This window comes from Schistocerca gregaria, chromosome 1, assembly GCF_023897955.1.
Source record: "Schistocerca gregaria isolate iqSchGreg1 chromosome 1, iqSchGreg1.2, whole genome shotgun sequence".
NCBI classification, from domain to species: domain Eukaryota; kingdom Metazoa; phylum Arthropoda; class Insecta; order Orthoptera; family Acrididae; genus Schistocerca; species Schistocerca gregaria.
In genome coordinates, this window is record NC_064920.1 from 353979114 (window position 1) to 354001019 (window position 21906).

The 21906-nt window shown below is 42.3% G+C and overlaps 1 protein-coding gene across 1 annotated transcript in view; it reads left to right on the forward strand.

The window, feature by feature from the left end:
* The first annotated feature begins 1105 nt into the window (after positions 1-1105).
* Positions 1106-21906, forward strand: part of LOC126345529 (protein scarlet-like) — a 315909-nt gene continuing 295108 nt past the window's right edge. Inside the window, exon 1 of the mRNA XM_050002109.1 lies at positions 1106-1256. The gene's annotated coding sequence lies outside the window, so the exon portion shown is untranslated. The remainder of the gene's footprint in view (positions 1257-21906) is intronic.

A 21906-nucleotide genomic window follows, 5' to 3' on the forward strand; every position in this document is an offset into this window, starting at 1 on the left:
CATGTAAAAATAAAATTATTGAGATATCTTAGCACGTCTTTTTTAATTTCAAAGCGGTACTTACTTAAAAAACACGCCTCGTATCAAGGGTTCCATTGTAAGAAAATTAATTTCACCTAATAATTGAACAAATAATTTATGGGCATCTGAAGTTTATTCAGAGCAAGTTGAGTCGCGCGAGTACGAAAGGTTGGCTCTGTAAATGTGCCACATACTGCTATATGTTTTGCAAAACCTTAAGTCTTGTTATTGACCTTACGTGGAAGTATATTTTTAAGTACCTAAATTTTTTGCCTGTTTTATTACACAAATTTTTTTGTTTGCATTTTTGAATTTAGGTCCAGTGGATTGTTGCCTTTAATTACAATCTGACTAAGCATTTATTCTGGTTCTGTATTTTATGGTTGTGTTATCTGTGAGTGATTCAGATTGCTGAGCCAGTTCTGCAGAACGTTTCAATTAATTGTTCTATGCGTGTTACCACTGCATGTTGGTAATATTTTGCGAAAGTAAAAATTATATTTTTGGTATATCTTCAGCTTGCGTTCAGTCCTTCCATTCAAGCAGCCGTATCCTGCTGTCATCCACATCATTTTCAGATGGTTCAAATGGCTCTGAGCACTGTGGGACTTAACTTCTGAGGTCATCAGTCCCCTACAAAGTAGAACTACTTAAACCTAACTAACCTAAGGACATCACACACATCCATGCCCGCGGCCGGATTCGAACCTGCGACCGTAGGCATCGTTTTCCCTGTGGAAACTAGTACAAGGTTGGAAGTGGGTATAAAGAGGTGCTTGTTGATGATGTGTCTGCAACGATTTTAAGTTATTACGTGGAGCACAGCAGTTATGTCGTGTTTCATATTCGTCACTGTTCATTAGGGATGGTCCCATAGACTTTTTTTTATTTTATTCTCCTTTCTATGAAAAAATATATATGAAACTTGCTCAATGAAAAATTACGTGCGACAATAAATCTGAAACAGGAGAAAGATACGTGCCACTCGCTGGCTGTACGTGTATGCCCGTAGTATAGCCAAGGATACGGCGGCCGACCTGTCCTTGAGGCCTCGTCGTGCGGACGCGCCGCTGCAGCGCTACGTGAAGTTGCCGGCAGGTCCTGTTGGCGGCGCTGGCATCGTGGCCGCTGCAGGCGCGAGGTGCCGTTGCGGCTTCCAGCGCTGGAACCAGTGCCACACCGTCCAGGCAGCTGTCGTGTGTGCACCAGGTCCTGCAATTGTCACTTTGGAACAGGTACGCCGCTCGCAAAAGCCTCTCTGTTCGCTTACGCACTTGCGCGATCTATACTCCGCCTTCCGGAGCTGGATATCTTTTCGGGTGTTGCGATCGAGCTCTGGTAGAGTCAATTTGTGAGCCCGCGTTACGTAACAATGGAAGTTGATGACTTACATAAACACGTTGCAAACGCTACTCATATATGTCGGTTCGTGCACATCGCCTGAGTTTTACAAGTGTCCAATTCAGGTGGCAATTGCAAACCACTTCCTCTGATACTCCGATGTGCGTTGCGCTGTACTAGAAAATAGCAATCGATGTAGGTGTCGGTTAGTGTTATATAACATTTGCAAGCTTCCTCCCCGCCAGAGGTCAATTGTGAAATTTCAACTGTGTTGCATGGGTAGTGGAGTGAAGTGACTATGTGGTTTGGTATAATGAAGAACAAACCGTGTTTTATCGACAGGGTGAATGACTTTGATGTAATTTCGGTGCAGTCACATGGAGTGATGAGCCAAACTCGCCGCTACTGCCAATCTCCATGTTCCTTCAAAGATGCCAAATGTTTCCCTGAGAATGAAGTAAAAAAAGGAAGCTGCAAATTTTCAGTGCAGTTTGTTTTCTCTGTTCCTTTGTGTTCCTGCAAGTCTTAGGAAAGTGATGCTGTGTTATACGCTGATGATATCACTCTACGTCTTACAGATTTGCCTAAAGAACTTAGTGCAAAGCACGTAGCACTTAGGGACCTGATTTTCCTTTTCTATTACGAACATTGCATACTTGATATTTTTGAATAATGAAAGTCACATTCTGTTGCGGAACAGAGCCGATTCGTTAATGCTGGTAATGATTATGTTTGCATGCGCAATACATTTTCGATTTTTCATCAACCAATCTGCAATGAGATATCTATCAATTTATGAAGTAGGACGAAAACTGTCGGGAAGTATGAGCATCGACAATTTTTAAGTATTTGTATGTACTGATTCTGTTCGTCATGGATTTCTTGTTTGTTATTATATGTTATATTTTTAGTGGTTTATATTATGTTCTTAGTCAAAATGCTCTACAATTTCAAACGTGTTCATATTCGAATACATTCTGCAAGCAAAATCAGTATTTTCCACGTCTCCACTAACAACTATAAAGTAGTTTAACTAAGGTTTTATGAGGTTTTTTGTACAATCTTTTGAATCACCATTTCAATGTTAAAGACAAACTTAAGCAAACTACAGACAGAGTAAGGCACTTACATTTACTGAATAGAGACCCTTTGATGCGCAACGTTATTCTGAGCCAATAGGTGACAGATTCTACGGGTTTAGTCTACAACTTTCAGGTTTAAATGTACTACTTCTAGAATTTTGACAACTTATTACACTCGGGTTAACACTGACGTACCCGGGTTTAAGAAAGAAAATGCAATGAAGTGGCGTGGTGGCCAATAGAGTGCATCATACAAATGTATGTCCTATTATGACTCATTGTCCTCTATGATATTTGCCATTATCATTGGTGCTTGAAATATATAGTACGAAATGAGAACCGAGGAGAAATAAGAATAAAAATCTGAATAATGTTTAGTAAAATTTTCATGGTCTAGAGGTTAGTAGGTTCGAAATCATCGTCAACTTATTTTAAGGAGGGAGTATTAAAATATTTCGTAGACTTGAATAAAAAATAGGAGGATCACGCCACTTGTGGTTGGATGTTCAATTACAGATTTTAACAGGGGTACCTAGCCGACTAAGTGTTATGCCCTGGGCATAAGCGTCCGGAAGGTGAGCGGATCTGGAGTTTGGAATGCAGAGTACTTTTTATTCATTACACAATTCTCGTAAACTTCTACAGGTGAGTGGATAACCATCGGTTTTCCATGAAATAATAAGCTTTTTTGTTTCGCCTGTAAAATTTACTTTTTGTGGAATAACACATCTCCATACTTACCAACTCATTTATATAAAATATGGCAGTTTTAGAATCTTCCCCCGCCCCCCTTGAAGAGATGTGTGCGGACTCCCATGATCATGTGTAACTGAAGAAATAAATAAGATCTAAAGTAATATCGGTGGCAAGAATCAGTGAGAACGTCGAATAAAACTGTGCGAAATGTGCCTGCATTCAAATCAGCGCTGCTGGGCGAGCATGGTGACGGAAACATCTTTAACTAATCTGAGGAGGATTCTCCACACAGCACTTACACGGCAAATCAAGCTGGCGTACATATGTGTGAAACTAATATTGACAGTGCAAGCCCATTTCCTTTTTTATTCTAGGCGACTTGGACTATTTTAAAAGTAATTTACGCTAATCAGTCGCCTGCCGATGTGGCCGAGCGGTTCTAGGCGCTTCAGTCTGGAACCGCAGGACCGCTACGGTCGCAAGTTCGATTCCTGCCTCGGGCATTTATGTATGTGATGTCCTTAGGTTAGTTAAGTTTAAGTAGTTCCAAGTTCTAGGGGACTGATGACCTAAGATGTTAAGTCCCGTAATTCCATAGGTGCTATGTGTAAAATTATGAATATTTTGGCTGGCCCGCCTTAAGGAGTTCAAAAAATGAAGTATTATCTTTATTCCACAAATGTTTTACATCTTTAATGCGGTCAGTGGACATCGTGGCCAGTGTGACTAAGTTACCAGAGGTAAGCTTGTGGTGTTGCGGGAAAAGACTTTACGAGCAGCACACTGTTCCTCTGCTGTCAATGATCAGTGAGCAGAGCAGAGGGCAAGGGGAGCACAGCTCACACCTATTGGTGAGCCAAGTGCCTGGGTGGGGTAGGTTATATCACGTCCCTTAGTGTTGCCAACAACAGCATTTTGTGTCCCTTGTAGAGCTTTCGTTAACATCTCCGTCTATATTTGACCGGGCAAAATGAAATTGTAGTTGTAGATAAATCCAAACCAAGGGCAACCACCCAGCCAAAATACTTATACACAGTTTACAGAACTTTCAAGTAGTAAAATCCAGATGTTAAAATCTGCAAAAGTGATGAACATAAAGCTGATTGAAGGCTCGTTACTCCACTTCACTGTATGTATTAAAGTTCTTGTAGACTGCCATACCGGTTTCACAACCTTTTGAGTAGTATCTTCTTGTGTATCTACCGATGTTACACGTAGCTATTGTAGTTTACAATTGATCGGGTGCAATGGTCGATGCCGACCAGTATGTCGGTACGACACACACCAAAGGTGGACGCATGTTTTAATTTTCACAGTTGCGTAGTAACTACATGTAACATCAATAGATGCGCCAGAAGATGCAAATAAAAATGCTGCGAAACCTGCAGTGAGACTCTGCAAGGGTGTCAATAGATAGAGCTATAGTGGATTAACGAGCTTTCATGCAGCTAGGTGTTCATCAGTGCTACCCATTTTAACATCTGGATTTTACTGCTTGAATGTTCGGCAAACTGCGTATAAATTGTAGTTACTTTATACAGGGTGTCCCAGCTATTTTGTCCACCCAAAATATTTCTGGAACAATAACAGCTATTGGAAAACGACTTTCACCGGTATCAATGTAGGGCTGGGGCCCATGAATGTACATACATCTACATCTACATCTACATCCGTACTCCGCAAGCCACCTGACGGTGTGTGGCTTGGAAACATTCTAAAACTTACGTCTTTTTAAATGGACCTCCTATATTTTTTCTTCAGCAATCCATAGCATGACAAAGCACATACACAATGGCGTTGATTGCATCGCAATATTCCCATTACATCCCGAGATATTGAGACGCGAAGTTGACCCTTGAAACATCCGACATGCGCTGCTAGCGTACGTCGTGAGGCTCAGGCGTGAACCCCATGCTGCCCGTAATCGCGATGTGATTGACATGCGTAATCACACTTCCATTCTTATCAAGAGGTCCGAAACGAATAATTCGGTCTGCTGCCATCGTGCTGCGATTACGGGCAGCATGGGGTTCACGCCTGAGCCTCAGGACGTGCGCTAGCAGCGCATGTCGGGGTGTTTCAAGCGTCAACTTCGCGTCTCAATATCTCGGGGTGCAATGGGAATATTGCGATGCAATCAACGCCATTGTGTATGTGCTTTGTCATGCTATGGATTGCTGAAGAAAAAATATAGGCGGTACATTTACAAAAAAAACATAAGTTTGTGTTAAAAACACATATGCTTTCGTTTTAGAATGTTTCCAAATATGTACATTAATGAGCCCCAGCCGTACATTGATATCGGTGAAAGTCGTTTTCCAATAGCTGTTATTGTTCAAGAGATATTTTGCGTGGACAAGATAGCTGGGACACCCTATCTACAGAGCGTGGAAAAGTGAAATTTTCAAAATGAATATCTACACACTGTAATCGTGAATATGAAGACGATGAACAGCGTTTCATTCAAAATTAAGCTTTTACATAAAACATTCAAATCGAACAAGCAACTGGGCAATAAGTACAAACTTAAAGTATCGTTAAATATTCTCTTAGCAAAGCCTAACGAAATTATCTATTAATTTACAAGTCTGATAATTCGAAGATCATAGAACTTACTTGAATGGGAACTAATAAGTAGTGCCAACTTCTTTGTGTAATTCTTTTACCCTTTTTTAATTATTTTACGTACAGCAATAAAAACTGTAGTATATCATCTTCAAGTGAAAGATAATCGCAGTTTGTAAACTATATTAGAGTTAAAATATTGATTGCAATTATCGCTTCTAGCTGGTACAGATACTGTATTACCATTTCTCTTAACTCAGACCTTAGTCTCCTGATTCATCACATCCTTGTGGGCCTTTGTCCCACTTCAACGCGGGGTCCGCCTTGTTACTATGGATTTGGCGATGCTAGTGTCGGAGGGTGGCCAGATGCCCTTCCTGTACACACACACACACACACACACACACACCCCTAACCCCTCCGGGGCGGAATTACTGTACCACAGCTGTTTGTGTCTAGTGTAAGCCGTCAATTAGTGCGAACGTCGGCAAATGTCTGCGTGTCGTGTAACTGGGGCGGGACATGGGGACCAGCCCGGTATTCAGCTAGGGGGATGTGGGAGACCGACTAAAAACCACATCCAGGCTGGCCGGCCCATCGGCCCTCGCCGTTAATCCGCCAGGCGGATTCGATCCGGGGCCGGCGCGCCTCCCCGAGTCCAGGAAGCAGCGCGTTAGCGCTCTCACCTACCCTGGCGGGTAGACCTTAGTCTCCCTACTACTACAGAGAAATAAAAGGATAATACTTTCACTTATATTGTGTTGAACATTTAGGCGAAAGAGACGTCTTCCTCGCCAATAAAATGGAACGTAGAGGCAAGAAAGTTCGAAAACCTATGTACGTGAACTGCAGTACAACACCCATATGTGAGAAGTACGGAAGTTGTATCTCACTTACTTGGTCAAAGCTGGCATGGTGCCAGAGCATCTTAAGTAGAATCCGACAGGTCGAGTTACAACTTAAGAAAACTTTATTACCGTGGATATTTTCAGACAAGCAAAGTGGTGCGACAGTTGATTTACATTTACAAGATTACTCTACAATTAATACTTGAACATCTGACAGTGTTCATCACACCAACTTCAGACTATTTGTCTATCGTTCCAGTCTCGAAAAAGAGTGCCTGAAATGTGAACTCTAAAATCTTCCCCTGCGACCTCCGAGCTCACTTATTTTATTACGTGATAATTTATCCCTGCGTAGGTGAGCGTCAACAAAATATTTTCGCATTTGGAGCAGAAAGATGGCGATTTAAATTTCGTCAAATGATCTCACTGCAACGAAAAACGCCTTTTTTAATGATTGTCACTACAATTCACGTATAATATCAGTGACACACTCTCCTTTTTCACAGTAATACGAAACGAACTGCTGTTTTCTGAACTTTTCTGGTGTCCGCCATCAGTACCACTAGAGAAGAGAACGGACAAACGTAATGAAATGCACCAGGGAAGAACAGCGTTCTGTTATTCGGTTACTGCGTAGTGAAGGTGTGAAACCCATTGAAATTAATCGACGACTGAAGGTTCAGTACGGTGATGAATGTTTGTCACAGCAGAAAGTCTACGAATGGAGTAGGAAGTTCGCAAATGATGTGACTTCAGTGGTGTGTGAATAGGCGAGTGCCTCTTTCACCCCATTAGCTGAAAGGTTTTATTTTATTTTCAGGCTTTCATTATTTCCGTCAAGTCGTAAATGTAGCTACTGACGTGAGATTTCCAGTTTGGTGTTTCGAATACGAACAACCATCACTAGTGTAAGGGAATGACGACAGTGAAAACCTCTGCCGGACCGGGACTCGAAGCCAGATTTCCTGTTTATGCGAGCGGTCGCCTTAATTGCTTTGGCTATCCGTGTACGACACACGGTCACACCCGTACTTCCGTATGTCGTCGTTCCTGCGTCGCAGCCTGTGCTCCTACACACATTACGTAATTCCCGTACAGTGGAGGACATTGTAATTGTAAGTCGCTGCCTGCTGTCGGCGGATAAATACGATATTGCAGTGCCTGTGTTTTTAAAAAGAACGACGCAATGTTCCTTCGAACTAGGAAACACTGCAATATCGAATTTTAAATTCCATAACTATTTGCTTATTACGTACCTAGCAAACCGCTTATGCGATTACGTTACTGATTCGGATAGGATTTTAAAGTATGATCCTAGTATCTAATCATTAGTGATATGGTAATGCTAAGACTTACATAGAACTCACATGAGGTGTCGTACTGCAAAATATTTGTGTAAGTTTAAATTGCTTATATTACACTCTTATAAATAATTACAGGTTGTTCATATTCTGCCGGCCGGAGTGGCCGTGCGGTTCTAGGCGCTACAGTCTGGAGCCGAGCGACCGCTACTGTCGCAGGTTCGAATCCTGCCTCGGGCATGGATGTGTGTGATGTACTTAGGTTAGGTAGGTTTAATTATTTCTAAGTTCTAGGCGACTGATGACCTCAGAAGTTAAGTCGCATAGTGCTCAGAGCCATTTGAACCATTTTTCTGTTCATTTTCTCCCATAGTTTGATGTACAAAGTACATTCGAATTCGATTGATAACAAGGACAGTCGAAGCTGTTTCAGGGATGGCTGACGTGCTCTGTCGTTATACTTTATTTGCTGCACATAGCTTGACGTCATCCACGTAAAATTACTGCTTCGAAGTTTGAAGTTTTGCACTGACAGGTTTTAAGGCAAATCTAGCATTGGTGGAATCACACATAATACGGTGGAAGCTTCCGAATTACCACTGAAGATACGAAGACAGATGTTGTCAGAGGCATTTCTCTTGAGTCGTTTATTGATACCTTACCATAACTCCATAAAGGCAGTGTCCAAATTCTAGGGGCTAACACAACCACCTCGCAGGAGAAGCAAGAAGAAAACTCCTCTTGCTCGTAAGAAGTTCGGGAAATCGTGATATCTCTTACCGATAACACTGCACTACCAGAAATTACCTTGCTTTCAGTACCCGTTTGACATCACCTTCGACATACTTACCACACCGTTTAAGTCAAGAAAAGGACGTCAGTCACGAATTAGAGCAATTTATTGAACTACGAGGGCGAGTCAAATGAAAACCTAAAATTTGAAATACAAATCGTAATTTGGCGCCGTTATCCTGTAAGTCGGTAAGCGTGCTACAAACAGCGTGCAGAATGGTCTGTAGGTGGCAGCATAGTGCAGATGCACACATACCGTCGCAGTATCAGTATAAAGATGGCCGCCCAACTTGCGACTTGCACCAGGGAAGAACAGCGTTCTGTTATTCGGTTTCTGCGTAGTGAAGGTGTGAAACCCATTGAAATTAATCGACGACTGAAGGTTCAGTACGGTGATGAATGTTTGTCACAGCAGAAAGTCTAGGAATGGAGTAGGAAGTTCGCAAATGATGTGACTTCAGTGGAAGATGCTCCTCGGTCAGGTCAGGCACAACGAGTTGTGACTCCACAGAACATTGCAGCAGTTGTTTGAAGGAAAACAGCCGAGTGACATTGAATGACATTGCAGCATGTTTACAGATTAGTCATGGGTCAGCACACCACATTGTGCATGATGTGCTCCAGTTTCACAAAATGTCTGCAAGATGGGTGCCACGGCAGCTGACTCCTGAAATGAGAGAACGACGTGTTGATGCTTGTGAAGAACTACTTCGGCGATTTGAACGAGAAGGTGAGGGCTTCCCTGCAAAAATCGTTACTGGGGACGAAACCTGGCTTCACTTCCACCAACAGTCCTCATCATCAAAACCAAAGAAGTTTCGAACAGAACCATCAGCAGGGAAGGTTATGTTGACTCTCTTTTGGGACGATAAAGGCGTCATTTTGGAGCATTACATGTTAAGAGGGACCACTGTCACCAGTGCAACATACACATATCTCCTAAAAAAATCATCTGCGGCCTGCAATGAAATCAAAGTGACGTGGATTGCTGTCAGCAGGTGTCATTTTGCAACATGACAATGCAAGGCCCCACGCTGCCCGTACAACAGTTGCAACAATCACAGACCTGCATTTTGAGTGTCTTCCTCATCCGCCATACCCACCAGACCTTTCCCCAAGAGATTTCCCTATGCTTGGACCACTCAGAGACGCAATGGGAGGAAGAAGTTCCGTTCTGATGAAGAGGTACGCCACGCTGTGCATGAGTGGTTGTGCGGACTGCCAAAAGAGTTTTTTTTCTAAAGGAATTTATTCACTTTGTAAGCGCTGGAGGACTTGCATTGAGCGTGGGGGAGATTATGTTGAAAAGTGATACAGCTTGCACAATAAACAATATTTTTAAAAAAATTTAGTGTTTTCATTTGACACACCCCCGTATATTGGCCACAGTGTATTTATAAAAACCAGATGGCTCTAAAATAGAAGAGGCAGCGGGGCCAATGATTGGTTCCTTCAATGCCAATATAAAATGTAAAGGACGACCAAAAAGCTTTTGTTCGTTGGCTGTACAGTCCAGAATTGGTAATCCAATCAGGAAAAATCGCCGTGAGCATTGAGATAATCATGCCACCGACGCTCTAGTTTGAAGATACCCGTTTGGTAAGACACAGCGTTCTGCGTGTGAAAAAGTCCGTAAATGCCTGCTGCACATCCTCATCCGACAGAAATCGTCGACGCTTTCAGTACTCTTACAGACACCAGCCTCATCACGCAACATGTCGAGCCATTTTAGGCGCTTGTATGACCATGGGTCCTTTCAGACTGACGATCTTGCTTGGGGGTGGCGGACTGTGCGTACACCAGATTTGGAGGATTGAGTTCCACACGCTACTGAGAGTGTTCCGCCAGCATGGTGTAAGCCAAAGTAAGATTATGTGTAAACTGCATGACAACCGCTACTATCCTTATCACCTGCAATGACAGCAATGATCATCACCAGCGGATTTCCCTCTAATGGAAGAATTTTGTGGACGGTTTTTGCGCCAGACCATGACAATTGTGGGTTCTCTGTCGTCAGTCGTTATTACCGACGTAGCTACCTTTTCTACCAGAACTGGTATCAAGCTGCGTAATCGTCATTTGTGGGCTACGGACATCGCACATGGTCAGAAGAACTTTCATTCGGCACTGCCATCTACCGTGCCGACGGTGCATTCCCGCACACAAATTCGTAGCAAATTTTTTCCTCCATTTGCAGTCAAGAACCGGTCCGAGTAGTTTGTTGGTTTTACTAATGATCGTCCCGAATACCCGCATCAGACTCGTGCTACGTTGCGTCTACGCTGCTGCAACGTCCTCAGAAGGATACTTGTTGATTCCACCTTGTAATTCCACTTTCACGTGAAACCTCTATCTAAACAGCAGAGTTACTGGTGATTAGGGAGGCTATTTGTTATGGAATACTCACAGTTATGCTCATATTTATGCACTACCAAAATGTTTTACAGAAGTTATAAATTCCATAATTCGACAAGCACACTAAAATATATGTCTTGGACATATTGGACACCATCACAGAATCAGGCAACAAAGACTTAGACGACCAACCGCTTCGGATTAAAGAATTTCATGGAATGTTCTATAAAGGAATAGTTCACCTAGCAATGAAGGACAGTTCCGTGTAATAGCAATCCCTCATTATGATTTCAAACCTACAATCAAGAAGACTGCTTATCTTCATGGCAACCGTGAGTGGCAAGAATCTCAGCAACAAAGTGGCGCACCTCGAGCAGTATGGCAACATTGGTTGCTTTCGTTCCGAAATTTTGTTGCAGCCAACCGAATGAATCACTCCTGCCACCGTCCTTGATTGCGAAGACTGATCAATCGAGGACATAATGTCCCCGAGGAGTATCAACCTTACATTCAGTAATGTACTTTTTGTGCACCAAGAGTGTGAGTCGCCCATGGAGAGTCTTTAAGTGAGCAGTTGAGAGCTTGAGCTACGATTCTGGGCAGAGGCCTAACGCAACAGCCAGTTATTTAAACGTTCATAGAAGAGGAATTGCACTCGCTCGAGTCATATGATTATGGATTTTTTTACTAACCAGAGAGAGTAGTTTGGATTTTCTCTTGGTCTATAAATTGTCTTTGTGTAAGATTCCGTTTGATACTCATTGGTGCTCCCAAGTTGATTTTTATGGAAATTCAAGCGTCGTAACTGTGGTAGGACTATCCCTTTCCTGAGAACCTCGCTACTTACTTGCCTTAGCACGGTACTTAAGTCGCTTGATTTATTATAATTTGTGGCCACCCTTTTGTCAACTGAGAAATTAAGGAGATGGGACCTGGATAAACTGAAAGAACCAGAGGTTGTACAGAGTTTCAGAGAGAGCATAAGGAAACAATTGACAGGAATAGGGGAAAGAAATACAGTAGAAGAAGAATGGGTAGCTCTGAGGGATGTAGTAGTGAAGGCAGCAGAGGATAAAGTAGGTACACAGACGAGGGCTGCTAGAAATCCTTGGGTAACAGAAGAAATATTGAATTTAATTGATGAAAGGAGAAAATATAAAAATGCAGTAAATGAAGCAGGCAAAAAGGAATACAAACGTCTCAAAAATGAGATCGACAGGAAGTGCAAAATGGCTAAACAGGGATGGCTAGAGGACAAATGTAAGGATGTAGAAGCTTATCTCACTAGGGGTAAGATAGATACTGCCTACAGGAAAATTAAAGAGACCTTTGGAGAGAAGAGAACCACGTGTATGAATATCAAGAGCTCAGATGGCAGCCCAGTTCTAAGCAAAGAAGGGAAGGCAGAAAGGTGGAAGGGGTATATAGAAGGTTTATACAAGGGCGATGTACTTGAGGACAATATTATGGAAATAGAAGAGGATGTAGATGAAGACGAAATGGGAGATACGATACTGCGTGAAGAGTTTGACAGAGCACTGAAAGACCTGAGTCGAAACAAGGCCCCCGGAGTAGACAACATTCCATTAGAACTACTGACGGCCTTGGGAGAGCCAGTCATGACAAAACTCTACCAGCTGGTGAGCAAGATGTATGAGACAGGCGAAATACCCTCAGACTTCAAGAAGAATATAATAATTCCAATCCCAAAGAAAGCAGGTGCTGACAGATGTGAAAATTACCGAACTATCAGTTTAATAAGCCACGGCTGCAAAATACTAACGCGAATTCTGTACAGACGAATGGAAAAACTGGTAGATGCGGACCTCGGGGAGGATCAGTTTGGATTCCGTCGAAATGTTGGAACACGTGAGGCAATACTGACCTTACGACTTATCTTAGAAGAAAGATTAAGAAAAGGCAAACCTACGTTTCTAGCATTTGTAGACTTAGAGAAAGCTTTTGACAATGTTGACTGGAATACTCTTTTTCAAATTCTAAAGGTGGCAGGGGTAAAATACAGGGAGCGAAAGGCTATTTATAATTTGTACAGAAACCAGATGGCAGTCATAAGAGTCGAGGGGCATGAAAGGGAAGCAGTGGTTGGGAAAGGAGTGAGACAGGGTTGTAGCCTCTCCCCGATGTTATTCAATCTGTATATTGAGCAAGCAGTAAAGGAAACAAAAGAAAAATTTGGAGTAGGTATTAAAATTCATGGAGACGAAGTAAAAACTTTGAGGTTCGCCGATGACATTGTAATTCTGTCAGAGACGGCAAAGGACTTGGAAGAGCAGTTGAACGGAATGGACAGTGTCTTGAAAGGAGGATATAAGATGAACATTAACAAAAGCAAAACGAGGATAATGGAATGTAGTCAAATTAAATCGGGTGATGCTGAGGGAATTAGATTAGGAAATGAGACACTTAAAGTAGTAAAGGAGTTTTGCTATTTAGGAAGTAAAATAACTGATGATGGTCGAAGTAGAGAGGATATAAAATGTAGACTGGCAATGGCAAGGAAAGCGTTTCTGATGAAGAGAAATTTGTTAACATCGAATATAGATTTATGTATCAGGAAGTCGTTTCTGAAAGTATTTGTTTGGAGTGTAGCCATGTATGGAAGTGAAACATGGACGATTACTAGTTTGGATAAGAAGAGAATAGAAGCTTTCGAAATGTGGTGCTACAGAAGAATGCTGAAGATTAAATGGTTAGATCACATAACTAACGAGGAAGTATTGAATAGGATTGGGGAGAAGAGAAGTTTGTGGCACAACTTGACTAGAAGAAGGGATCGGTTGGTAGGACATGTTTTGAGGCATCAAGGGATCACAAATTTAGCATTGGAGGGCAGCGAGGAGGGTAAAAATCGTAGAGGGAGACCGAGAGATCAGTACACTAAGCAGATTCAGAAGGATGTAGGTTGCAGTAGCTACTGGGAGATGAAGCAGCTTGCACAGGATAGAGTAGCATGGAGAGCTGCATCAAACCAGTCTCAGGACTGAAGACAACAACAACAACAACAACTTTGAATTTGTAAACCGACCAGTTGAGGATAAATTATTGTTTTCTCTATGCAGTCTTCGATATAATTTGAGCTTTTAGACAACTTTCTTCGATGTTGATTTTATGTGAATTATGTCGGTCATTAATAACAAATAAATACCTGTTACTGTGTCTTGACTTAGATTTCAAGATACCTTATTCTCCTACAACTTTTCGGTGGTTAGGCGATACACAAATAATAAATACGAACTACTGTATACCAGAGTTGTTGATCTCACTATCACTATGGTTTCGTTATGGTTCAATTGGCTCTGAGCACTATGGGACTTAACATCTGTGGTCATCAATCCCCTAGAACGTAGAACTACTTAAACCTAACTAACCTAAGAACATCACACACATCCATGCCGGAGGCAGGATTCGAACCTGCGACCGTAGCGGCCACGCTGTTCCAGACTGAAGCGCCTAGAACCGCACGGCCACACCGGCCGGCGTTTAGTTATGCACAGAGGCCTAACACAACTTCCATTTATTTAATAATTCAGAAAAAGGAATTGCACTCGCTCGGGTCATATGATTATGGATTTGTTTACTGTCACAGTAGTTTCGATTTTCTTTTGGTCTATAACTTGGCTTTGTGTTGTTTAATGATGCAATGGCTAAAGAATTACAAGACAAAGATTACAAATTTCAGAGAGTTTCTACAGATTCGATGTAAATAAGTACAACTTCATAGCGGAATGCTTAAAAGATGCAGATATACAGATTTATGCTTTGTACAAAAACTCCAGCACAAGCAGTTCGTGAATAATGCTTTGTACCTTTGTGTGCATACATTAAGAACTTGTTTTTGTATATAGAGATTCAAACTACTATACCTATGCATATTCTTTCAAAAAGTACGAAGACTCAAAGTGCCTTTAATAAGGTACTCGGTATGAAACTATTGTAAGAGTAGACTTGTATGTAATCTAACTGTGACTTAATACATCTCTCTAATATATTGCATTAAGCAGAATGTTATGCTAATTCTGTGAAGCTACTTTAACTCGAAATCTGTGTTACGTCTATATAGTTATAGTAATTGCCTTGCGTATTGCTAAATCCAAAATAAATAAAGAAAAAGTTACACATAATATGGACCTCAGAGCACCGGGCGAATGGCCTTGAAACAAGCCTTTCTCGATTGAAACTTCTTGTTTTATTGCCCTCTGAACTTGTTTGCAACATGATTCTAGTATTCTAAGGTGCCATCATGTCTTTCAAGATTGAAAATTTTAAGTGCCTACCATTGGACACTGAAGCATATGTTTACGTGTGGTCTGTGTACGCTACTACTATTGGTATCTGGTGGCGTTACCAGAATATAGCGAGTGCTCTGGCCGCTGTTTCCATGAGGGCGCTGTTTTGTGAAGGAAGAAAATCGATGAGAAACAGCAAAAGAAAAAGGGAAGAGAGGAAGAAGCAGAAGTAGTCGTAGCAGAAGAAGAACAAGAAGAAGAAGAATCGAAAGGACTGGAGGTATCTACAATGGGAGGGGGGGTGGGGGTGGAGATATGTGACAGAAAATCATGGAAAGAATCGTATTGGACTGTGTTGAGCAACAATTCCATACGACCTACATATTCGTGGTATGGAGAAGCTTGTGCCTTGTTTTCGACTATTATTGTAGATGGAGCCACTCTTGTTAGGCCAAGTGAACTACCGTTACGAAAGTAAAGAGTATATTTGTGGTTTTGTCACGGCTTAGCACTGATGGGGAATGAAATATTATTTTCATATTGTTTAAATCAATCCCACAGTTGTTCTTCCGTGTCTTGAATTGTATCATTCAAAAAATTATTGTCAGATTGTGTTCTTTTTATTTCGTTATAAAGTCTGTTCATCTCTATAATTTTTTTAAAGGAGGGAGCTGTCGGCAGATAGAGGAGGGTGGGAAGCAGGGACAGGAGGGAGGTCAAGACGAAGTTTCCCTGGTCGCCAGTTACCCTGGTTACGTCAGCGTCATCATCATCGTAATTTCTCAGCCGGCCGCTGTGGCCGGGCGTCCTAGGCGCTTCAGCCCGGAACCGCGCTGCCACTACGGTCGCAGGTTCGAATCCTGCCTCCAGCTTGGATGTGTGTGATGTTCTTAGATTAATTAGGTTTGAGTAGTTCTAAGTCTAGGGGACTGATGACCTCAGACATTAAGTCCCATAGTGCTCGGAGCCATTTGATTTTAATTTCTCATTTCTGAGGTAGATGCCCAGCCGCTCAGTTTGATCATTACTGTTACAAATATCGAAGACGCTGGTAATATATGAACTTACAGTTAACACAGCTGGAGTAGGAAAACGCTCAACTGGTGGTTACTTGTTGCAGCGTTTATTCCTGCTAGGGATGTGCCTGCCGCCTAACGTGTGGAAAAGAACAGAGACATAGGAGGAGCGATTCGGAAGCATCGAGATGAGAGGCGCGTATTACAGGGCAGTACTACCCTGTTTGATGGTAATGCAACACGTCGTAGTGTAATACAGCCTTTAAAGGAACGTTCATGCTTACTTGAGCTGTTGGCCATCACCCATTGCCGCCTTTTCATAACTCAGATCTAGGCGTTACACTCTGGGACCACGCGACCGCTACGTTCGCAGGTTCGAATCCTGCCTCGGGCATGGATGTGTGTGATGTCCTTAGGTTAGTTAGGTTTGAGTAGTTCTAAGTTCTAGGGGACTGATGACCTTACAAGTTAAGTACGATAGTGCTCAGAGCCATTGGAACCATAACTTAGATTTCTTTCCTTTCATTGGGGTGGTTAGCCTGGAAGATGGCTTATCAAGGGTTGTGTCTGATAGCGTTTCAACACAGTTACCGTGCAAATAGTAATTATTTATTGCTCCATATACAATATATTAAACTGATCACACACAACAAAAATGGTTCAAATGGCTCTGAGCACTAGAACTACTTAAACCTAACTAACCGAAGGACATAACACACATACATACCCGAGTCAGGATTCGAACCTGCGGCAGTAGCGGTCGCGTGGTCCCAGACTGTAGCGCCTAGAACCGCTCGGCCACCCCGGCCGGCTCACACTCAACAGTCTACTACTATTATTATTTGAACTTTCACGTTAAAATATTATTTTGAATTACGGCAAATAATTGCAGTTCTTTCCATTATATACCCGTCGTTAATCTTCTGTACATTTCGACGTCTTATATGAGACTGAGAAAAATTGTTCCTATAGCACATCCACGAATACTGTGGTATACACGCTGACTGTCCACTGGCTACCCCCCGCTTAAACGCTCCAAGAATGTCTCTGTAATCGCGAGAAACAGAAGTTTATTTATTTCTTCCACTGAGATAAAAGAAAAAGCTATACCAACTGTATAATAGAACAGTGCAGTCCATATAACGATAAATGAAAAACCATAAAGACGATTTGGGTGAAAGGACACTGTGGAAAGAAAGCAACAAAAAGAGGGCTACATTTTGGTGTAAAATTACCACATAAAGAACTTTATAAAGCTGTCATATCCAACATTACTTCTATTTTCTGAGAAGACAGATTCGTCAAGGCAATTAAAGAGTAGTCACTAAATAGCAGCTGAAGAGAAGGACCCATCCAAACCTTGTTTGCACAAAACAAACTACAGCAGAAGAAGCATCTCCAGTTTAATAAGGACGAGGTTAAACTATGAGAATTTTCCGGGTCATGAGAGATTACAAGCCTTTAGGGGCTTGTCTCCCCTCACTTTTTTTGATTTGATATTTTATTAATGTGTCTCAGTGGGGGCGGGTCGAGAAAGGGAAGTGCTATAAATGAAAACGGTAATGATGACTCTGTTTTGTTTGTGATGTTGTAACTGCTGTCGGGACATCGCTTGCGCTTTCGTCCTCCTTGTGTGCTTGAGTTGGGGCTGGACGAGGGCCAACTGCGTTAAGTGTGGCAGGAAAACGTCCAGTCGCACCAGGCCGGCTTCTCTGCAGATACGACGCGCATACCTATGCAACCGATTGACTGATCTTTACATATTATTCAAATTTGTTTATACGGTTGCTGCAAACGTCAGCCATGTTCAAACTTGTGGATATTTTGTTCGTTTCTGGCTGCGGTCTCCACGGCTGCTTTTGCAGGTCCCGCGAAATGCAGCGAGTTGACTGGATAACTCAGTAAGACTTAATGTGGCGTCGGAGAATTAGCGACAACGACCATGATTGGCACAAAAAATGTTGGTGAGGTTTTGCGGAGTTTACTGAACACAGATAACTGGAGCATTTGCCCGCGGCGCCCTACGACTGGAAACATTGGAGAATGGTGGGGTCGCGAAGGACTAGTTTTCTGTGTAGGTGCTCAGTGCACGAGACATAGTGTTCTCTGGAACACAAGGGAGGATAGGTATGTTGATACTGTTGTCTCCTGGAGACACTCTTGCGCAGACTTACGACTCACACTGCCTCGGTCATTCGGACAGATGTTCATAATCTTTCTGGGATTTATGTCTTCGGGTTTTATCGGCAGTCATCGATCATCAGAAAGCAGTACGGAGGCCAGTGGCTGCACCGTCGACTGCTGCTACACAGTGACTGAGATCTTGGTGGTAAAGTATTTGCAGCACCGGCGTAATAGGGACCTGTAATTCTTCTGACGCCCTCAACAGCGTATGCTCTCGTGTTGGCGCTACAATACCCACAATTTTGCATGTGGATTTTCCGCAGAGTTCCCATTTCCGCGTGGCATCCTGTCGCACAGTCAGGGTTTATCAATATCTTTGTTGATAGACCCACTCATAATAGATTACTGTATTCAGTATTTCAGACTAGGTGCCCCTTTGAAACAAATCTACCAACTACTTACTCTCAGCACCATTATTCTGTGACCTTGTTCTATAAAAGAATTGTTCAGCACATATTCACATATTTATTAGATAAAATAAACCTCTTTGTGATAATTAATTTATAATTTAGTGCTTGGATGAAAAATTTCATTTTGTGCCCATTTTTATAGCTATTGAGCATAGAGATTGAGTAAGAACATTAAATTATAGCGTGTGTGCAACCCTTTTTACTACGCATTTACAGGGTCGTTTCATTAATTCTCTTAGCGTTCATTTCTCCATTGTGCTTAAGTTAACGTGATAGTTAAAAAGGGGAGGGGGTGGAGTGTATGAGTAGCTCTCATACAAATTCCGATGGGTGTGTTACGCACACTTTATATCCCGGCACCTCGCAAACTACGGGAATTTTCCAAGCAATCTGTACCGCCTCCGTCTTCATGAGTGCGGAAATGAAGCAGTTGCTGATGTGACCCACCTCCTATTTGCTTGCGCACTATTAAGCATTCACCAAGAACAAATCTGGTACGCAGAAATATAGGTCTTCCTGTGTCCTGTAACACTGTCTCGCGATCAGTGACCTACAACAGTGATGAAATACCTAAACAAAAGTATTTCATTTATATGCATGTTCACAATAATGAAAATACATATGTATATAAAAATGGTTCAAATGGCTCTAAGCACTATGGGACTTAACTTCTGAGGTCATCAGTCCCCTAGACTTAGAACTACTTATACCTAACTAACCTAAGGACATAACACACATCCATGCCCGAGGCAGGATTCGAAACTGCAACCGTAGCAGCAGCGCGGTTACGGACTGAAGCGCCTAGAACCGCTCGGCCACAGCGGCCCCTATACATATATATTCATAGGAAAAAAACATCAATGAATGAAAAATTATTATTGCAGAGTTTATGATTTGTTAGCAATAATTATTGTATCGCTTTTTTAAAACAAGAATTTAAGCTCTCACTGTTATTATATGACCTGTTCCGTCCCTTAACTAATAATTAATTTCTTAGTGTGTATTGTACCAAGTTGGTGTGAAAGTTGGTAGCGTTTTTCTATAAGTTTAATAAGCACAGCAGATACACATAACAGAGACTTAGTTATCAATAATATATTCTCCTGCACTGTTTACACCAGTCTGACAACATTACGTAACTTTTCGATTCCGCGGGTGCAGAAATCACACGGGTCAAAGGCGAAGAACTCGTCGAGCTATATTCGGACCACATTTTCATCCGGAAAAGAAATTCCTCGAAGGTTGTTCGTCAGAGAGCGTAAAAGATGAAAATATGAGGGTGCAAGATCAGGTGAATAGCGTTTTTTGTCAGTGTAGCAGAATTCAGGCGGGTGCCCTTATGGAGTAGTATCACTTGGCGCAGTCTTGCTGGTCGTTGTTCTTGGATTACGTCTGGAAGGCGTCTCAGTTGTTGACAATAAATGTCAGCACTGATGGTTACACCACGGGGGAAAATTCGTTGTACACCACACAATCGCTGTTCCACCAGATGCGTTATAATTATCTTTTGTGGATGCGCACAGGTCCTTGTACAGAGAGCTGAAGCTAAGTATGGCCTCAACCGTTCCTTTATTTTCCTTATGTTAGCATAAAGACACCGTTTACTGTCACCAGTAACGATATAGGAGAGGAATAGTAGATGTTAATCACGAACCAATTGATGACGAGCAAGCAAAAAAAAAAATGGTTAAAATGGCTCTGAGCACTATGGGACTTAACATCTTAGGTCATCAGTCCCCTAGAATTTAGAACTACTTCAACGTAACTAACTTAAGGACATCGCACACATCCATGCCCAAGGCAGGGTTCGAATCTGCGACCGGAGCAGTCGCGCGGTTCCGGGCTGAAGCGCCTAGAATCGCTCGGCCACCGCGGCCGGCACGAGCAAGCACAGAAGCATATATAGCCACCCGCTGATTTTTGTGACTTGGGTAACACCATGCGGCACCCACACACTCGATTTTTGAGACTTCCTCATTGCAAGCAAATGCCTCACGATGGTGGAATGATCACAGATCACATTTTTGCCAGTTCCCGAGTACACTAACATGGGTCGTTGTGGATTATTGCGTTTAAACGATCTTCATTAATCTCCGAAGGCCTTCCTGAACGTAGATTCACTAACGTGAAAAGATGCTCCTTAAGACGAGGAAACCGATTTTTTGCTGTGCTATGTCCAATGGCATTATCCACATACACGGCGCAAATGTTTCTGGACGCCTTCGCTGCTGTCACCTCTGTATTGATTTCAAATAGAATAATATGTCGGAACTGTTCCGATTTCTCCACTAGACACTCAATTTTCTAGCGTCCACGACTTCACTCATTATCTCCAAGTGACAAAATGACAACAAAACTCAACTCAAATAGCATCAATGAACCACAAATCACAAATAAAAACTGACAGTCAATAGATAATCCCATACTAATCGAAATAAAAAAAACAACAACCAAACACGCTACGAACTTGTGCACCCACCTAGTGTTGTATACAGAGCATGTTCACAATAACAAAAGTACGTAATTAGATTCACAGGAAAATATAACTCCAATGAATGAAAAATTGTTATGTAGAGTTTATGATATGTTAGCAGTAATTGTAGTAATGCTATTGTAAAAAAAAGCATCTACGCACTGATTGCTATTACATGACCTCTTCAGTGTCCGCCCCCTGTAGCTGAGTGGTGGCGCGACAGACTGTCACTCCTAAGGACCTGGGTTGGCTTCCCGGCCGGGTCGGAAATTTGCTTCTCTCAGGGAGTAGGTGTTATGTTGTCCTAATCATTATCATTTCATCCCCGTCCACGCGCAAGTCTCCAAAGTGGCGTCAAATCGAAAGACTTGCACCCGGTGAACGGTCTACCAGACGGAAGGCCCTAGTCACAAAAAAAATGGTTCAAATGGCTCTGAGCACTATGGGACTTACCATCTCAGGTCATCAGTCCCCTAGAAATTAAAACTATTTAAACCTAACTAACCCAAGGATATCACACTCATCCATGCCCTAGGCAGGATTCGAACCTGCGACAGTAGCGGGCCCTAGTCATA